The sequence below is a fragment of the Eubalaena glacialis genome, chromosome 10 (assembly GCF_028564815.1).
Source record: "Eubalaena glacialis isolate mEubGla1 chromosome 10, mEubGla1.1.hap2.+ XY, whole genome shotgun sequence".
Taxonomy (NCBI): domain Eukaryota; kingdom Metazoa; phylum Chordata; class Mammalia; order Artiodactyla; family Balaenidae; genus Eubalaena; species Eubalaena glacialis.
In genome coordinates, this window is record NC_083725.1 from 97333985 (window position 1) to 97340778 (window position 6794).

A 6794-nucleotide genomic window follows, 5' to 3' on the forward strand; every position below is an offset into this window, starting at 1 on the left:
GGGATGTTGCCTAAAATCATAATAAGGTCACAGGCAGCCCAAAACACACCACTGGACGTAGTCCTGCCCACCAGAAAGACAACATCCAGCCTCATCCACCAGAACACAGGCACCAGTCCACTCCACCAGGAAGTCTACATAACCCACTGAACAACCTTAGCCACTGGGGGCAGACACCAAAAACAACGGGAACTACGAACCTGCAGCCTGTGAAAAGGAGACCCCAAACACAGTAAGTTAAGCAAAATGAGAAGACAGAGAAACACACAGCAGATGAAGGAGCAAGGTAAAAACCCACCAGACCAAACAAACGAAGAGGAAATAGGCAGTCTATCTGAAAAAGAATTCAGAGTAATGATAGTAAAGATGATCCAAAATCTTGGAAATAGAATGGAGAAAATACAAGAAACGTTCAACAAGGACCTAGAAGAACTAAAGAGCAAACAAACAATGATGAACAACACAATAAACGAAATTTAAAATTCTCTAGAAGAAATCAATAGCAGAATAACTGAGCCAGAAGAACGGATAAGTGACCTGGAAGATAAAATAGTGGAAATAACTACCACAGAGCAAAATAAAGAAAAAAGAATGAAAAGAATTGAGGACAGTCTTAGAGACCTCTGGGACAACATTAAATGCACCAACATTCGAATTATAGGGATCCGAGAAGAAGAAGAGAAAAAGAAAGGGACTGAGAAAATATTTGAAGAGATTATAGTTGAAAACTTCCCTAATATGGGAAAAGAAATAGTCAAGTCCAGGAAGCACAGAGAGTCCCATACAGGATAAATCTAAGGAGAAACACGCCAAGACACATATTAATCAAACTATCAAAAATTAAATTCAAAGAAAAAATATTAAAAGCAGCAAGGGAAAAACAACAAATAACATACAAGGGAATCCCCATAAGGTTAACAGCTGATCTTTCAGCAGAAACTCTACAAGCCAGAAGGAAGTGGCAGGACTTATTTAAAGTGATGAAAGGGAAAAACCTACAACCAAGATTACTCTACCCAGCAAGGATCTCATTCAGATTTGACGGAGAAATTAAAACATTTACAGACAAGCAGAAGCTAAGAGAATTCTGCACCACCAAACCAGCTTTACAACAAATGCTAAAGGAACTTCTCTAGGCAGGAAACACAAGAGAAGGAAAAGACCTACAATAACAAACCCAAAACAATTAAGAAAACGGTAATAGGAACATACATATTGATAATTACCTTAAATGTAAATGGATTAAATGGTCCAACCAAAAGACATAGACTGACTGAAAGGATACAAAAACAAGACCTGTACATATGCTGTCTACAAGAAACCCACTTCAGACCTAGGGACACATACAGACTGAAAGTGAGGGTATGGAAAAAGTTATTCCATGCAAATGGAAATCAAAAGAAAGCTGGAGTTGTGACCACCTAGAGGGGTGGGACAGGGAGGGTGGGAGGGAGGGAGAAGCAAGAGGGAAGAGACATGGGGATATATGTATATGTATAACTGATTCACTTTGTTATAAAGCAGAAACTAACACACCATTGTAAAGCAAATATACTCCAATAAAGATGTTAAAAAAAAAAAAAGAAAGCTGGAGTAGCAATTCTCATGTCAGACAAAATAGACTTTAAAATAAAGACTATTACAAGAGACAAAGAAGGACACTATATAATGATCAAGGGATCAATCCAAGAAGAAGATACAACAATTGAAAATATTTATGCACCCAACATAGGAGCACCTCAATACATAAGGCAAATGCTAACAGCCATGAAAGGGGAAATCGACAGTAACACAATCATAGTAGGGGACTTTAACACCCCACTTTCACCAATGGACAGATCATCCAAAATGAAAATAAATAAGGAAACACAAGCTTTAAATGACACATTAAACAAGATGGACTTAATTGATAAATATAGGACATTCCATCCAAAAACAGCAGAATACACTTTCAAGTGCTCATGGAACATTCTCAAGGATAGACCATATCTTGGGTCACAAATCAAGCCTTGGTAAATTTAGGAAAATTGAAACTGTATCAAGTATCTTTTCTGACCACAATGCTATGAGACTAGATATCAATTACAGGAAAAAAACTGTAAAAAATACAAACACATGGAAGCTAAACTCTACACTACTAAATAACAAAGAGATCACTGAAAAAATTAAAGATGAAATCAAAAAATACCTAGAAAGAAATGACAATGGAAACACGATGACAAAAAACCTATGGGATGCAGCAAAAGCAGTTCTAAGAGGGAAGTTTATAGCAATACAATCCTACCTCAAGAAACAAGAAACATATCAAATAAACAACCTAACCTTACACCTAAAGCAATTAGAGAAAGAAGAACAAAAAACCCCCAAAATTAGCAGAAGGAAAGAAATCCTAAAGATAAGATCAGAAATAAATGAAAAAGAAATGAAGGAAACAATAGCAAAGATCAATAAAACTAAAAGCTGGTTCATTGAGAAGATAAACAAAATTGATAAACCATTAACCAGACTCATCAAGAAAAAAAGGTAGAAGATTCAAATCAACAGAATTAGAAATGAAAAAGGAGAAGTAACAACTGACACTGCAGAAATACAAAGGATCATGAGAGATTACTACAAGCAACTATATGTCAATAAAATGGACAACCTGGAAGAAATGGACAAATTCTTAGAAAAGTACAACCTTCCGAGACTGAACCAGGAAGAAATAGAAAATATAAACGGACCAAACACAAGCACTGAAATTGAAACTGTGATTAAAAATCTTCCACCAAACAAAAGCCCAGGACCAGATGGCTTCACAGGTGAATTCTATCAAACATTTAGAGAAAAGCTAACACTGATCCTTCTCAAACTCTTCCAAAATATAGCAGAGGGAGGAACACTCCCAAACTCATTCTACAAGGCCACCATCACCCTGATACCAAAACCAGACAAAGATGTCACAAAGAAAGAAAACTACAGGCCAAAATCACTGATGAACATAGATGCAAAAATCCTCAACAAAATACTAGCGAACAGAATCCAACAGCTCATTAAAAGGATCAAACACCATGATCAAGTGGGGTTTATCCCAGGAATGCAAGGATTCTTCAATATATGCAAATCAATCAATGTGATACACCATATTAACAAACTGAAGGATAAAAACCATATGATAATCTCAATAAATGCAGAAAAAGCTTTTGACAAAATTCAACACTCATTTATGATAAAAATTCTCCAGAAAGTAGGTATAGAGGGAACCTACCTCAACATAATGAAGGCCATATATGACAAACCCATAGCCAACATCGTTCTCAATGGTGAAAAACTGAAACCATTTCCTCTAAGATCAGGAACAAGACAAGGTTGCCCACACTCACCACTATTATTCAATATAGTTTTGGAAGTTTTAGCCACAGCAATCAGAGAAGAAAAAGAAATAAAAAGAATCCAAATCGGAAAAGAAGAAATAAAATTGTCACTGTTTGCAGATGACATGATACAATGCACAGAGAATCCTAAAGATGCTACCAGAAAACTACTAGAGCTAATCAATGACTTTGGTAGAGTAGCAGGATACAAAATTAATTTACAGAAATCTCTTGCATTCCTATACACTAATGATGAAAAATCTGAAAGAGAAATTAAGGAAACACTACCATTTACCATTGCAACAAAAAGAATAAAATACCTAGGAATAAACTTGCCTAAGGAGACAAAAAACCTGTATGCAGAAAACTATGACACTGATGAAAGAAATTAAAGATGATACAAACAGATGGAGAGATATACCGTGTTCTTGGATTGGAAGAATCAACATTGTGAAAATGACTATACTACCCAAAGCAATCTACAGATTCAATGCAATCCCTATCAAACTACCAATGTCATTTTTCACAGAACTAGAACAAAAAATTTCACAACTTACATAGAAACACAAAAGACCGTGAAGAGCCAAAGTGACCTTGAGAAAGAAAAACGGAACTGGAGGAATCAGGCACCCTGACTTCAGACTATACTACAAAGGTACAGTAATCAAGACAGTATGGTACTGGCACAAAAACAGAAATATAGATCAATGGAACAGGCTAGAAAGCCCAGAGATAAACCCATGCACATATGGTCACCTTATCTTTGATAAAGGAGGCAAGAGTATACAATGGAGAAAAGACATTCTCTTCAATAATTGGTGCTGGGAAAACTGGACAGCTACATGTAAAAGAATGAAATTAGAACACTCCCTAACACCATACACAAAAATAAACTCAAAATCGATTAAAGACCTAAATGTAAGGCCAGACACTCTAAAACTCTTAGAGGAAAACATAGGCAGAACACTCTATGACATAAATCACAGCAAGATCCTTTTTGACCCACCTCCTAGAGAAATGGAAATTAAAACAAAAATAAACAAATGGCACCTAATGAAACTTAAATGCTCTTGCACAGCAAAGGAAACCATAAACAAGACAAAAAGACAACCCTCAGAATGGGAGAAAATATTTGCAAACTAAGCAACTGACAAAGGATTAATCTCCGAATTATACAAGTAGCACATGCAGCTCAATATCAAAAAAATAAACCACCCAATCCAAAAATGAGCAGAAGACCTAAATAGACATTTCTCCAAAGAAGATATACAGATTGCCAACAAACACATGAAAGGATGCTCAACATCACTAATCATTAGAGAAATGCAAATCAAAACTACAATGAGGTATCACTTCACACCAGTCAGAATGGCCATCATCAAAAAATCTACAATCAATGAATGCTGGAGAGGGTGGGGAGAAAAGGGAACCCTCTTGCACTGTTGGTGGGAATGTAAATTGATACAGCCACTATGGAGAACAGTATGGAGGTTCATTACAAAACTAAAAATAGAACTACCATATGACCCAGCAATCCCACTACTGGGCATATACCCTGAGAAAACCATAATTCAAAAAGAGTCACGTACCACAATGTTCATTGCAGCACTATTTACAATAGCCAGGACATGGAAGCAACCTAAGTGTCTATCGACAGATGAATGGATAAAGAAGATGTGGCACATATATACAATGGAATATTACTCAGCCATAAAAAGAAACAAAACTGAGTTATTTGTAGTGAGGTGGATGGACCTAGATTCTATCATACGGAGTGAAGTAAGTCAGAAAGAGAACAAATACTGTATGCTAACACATATATATGGAATCTAAAAAAAAAAAATGGTTCTGAGGAACCTAAGGGCAAGACAAGAATAAAGACGCAGACGTAGGGCTTCCCTGGTGGTGCAGTGGTTGAGAATCTGCCTGCCAATGCAGGGGACACGGGTTCGAGCCCTGGTCTGGGAAGATCCCACATGCCACGGAGCAACTAGGCTCATGAGCCACAATTACTGAGCCTGTGCGTCTGGAGCCTGTGCTCCGCAACAAGAGGGGCTGCGATTGTGAGTGGCCCGCGCACCGCGATGAAGAGTGGTCCCCACTTGCCGCAACTTGAGGAAGCCCTCGCACAAAAACGAAGACCCAACACAGCCATAAATAAATAAATAAATAAATAAATAAATAATTCCCATTTAAAAAAAAAAAAAAGACGCAGACGTAGAGAATGGACTTGAAGACACAGGTAGGGGGAAGGGTAAGCTGCGACGAAGTGAGAGAGTGGCATGGACATATGTACACTACCAAATGTAAAATAAATAGCTAGTAGGAAGCAGCTGCATAGCACAGGGAGATCAGCTCTGTGCTTTGTGACCACCTAGAGGGGTGGGATAAGGAGGGTGGGAGGGAGATGCAAGAGGGAGGGTATATGGGGATATATGTATGCCTATAGCTGATTCACTTTGTTATACAGCAGAAACTAACACAACATGGTAAAGCAATTATACTCCAATAAAGATGTTAAAAAAAAAAGACACATGCACTGCAATGTTCAAAGCAGCATTATTTGCAATTGCCAAGATATGGAAGCAACCTAAGTGCCCATCGACAGACGAATGGATAAAGAAGATGTGGTACATGTATACAATGGAATACTACTCAGCCATAAAGGAGAATGAAATTTTGCCATTAGCAACCACATGGATGGACTTGGAGGTTATTATCCTTAGTGAAATAAGTCAGAGAACGACAAATACTGTATAATATCCTTATATGTGGAATCTAAAAAATACAACCAACTAGTGAATATAACTAAAAAGAAGCAAACTCAGAGATATCGAGAACAAACTAGTGGTTGCTGGTGGAGGAGGGGCAAGATAGGGGTGGGGGAGGGGAGGCACACATTATTGGGTGTAAAATAGGCCACAGGGATGTACTGTACAGTATGGGGAATATAGCCAATAGTTTGTAATAACTGTAAATGGAGTGTAACCTTTAAAAATTGTATTAAAAAGAAAAAAACAAAGAAAACCCTCAAACCAACCACAACAGTGCAAGAACAAAGTTCAGCATCTGAGGCAGCATCAAGTGGTGACCAAATGCTCTTCCACTCAGGTCCAGGAAATTACTGCGACAGGCACTGAGAAACTAGTGGTACCAGATCTGATTTTCAAAAAGAAATTGGTAATCTGGATTTGTCTGTAAATCTCCTGATTTTTAAATAAGGCAACTAATTCAAAATAAGAAACAAAACAAAACCTCAAAACACAAGCAAAAAAAAAAAATTTGTGTGTGTGTGTTTGTGTGCACACCAAACAAAAACATAGCTGTAGGACCCACTGGACCATGCCTTCCATCTTGTGAGGGGACCTCTGTCTTAGGATGGAAAGGTGGTGGGGAGGATCACTTCATATATTTCTTGCATCTTTTGGGGCTCCCTGGGAA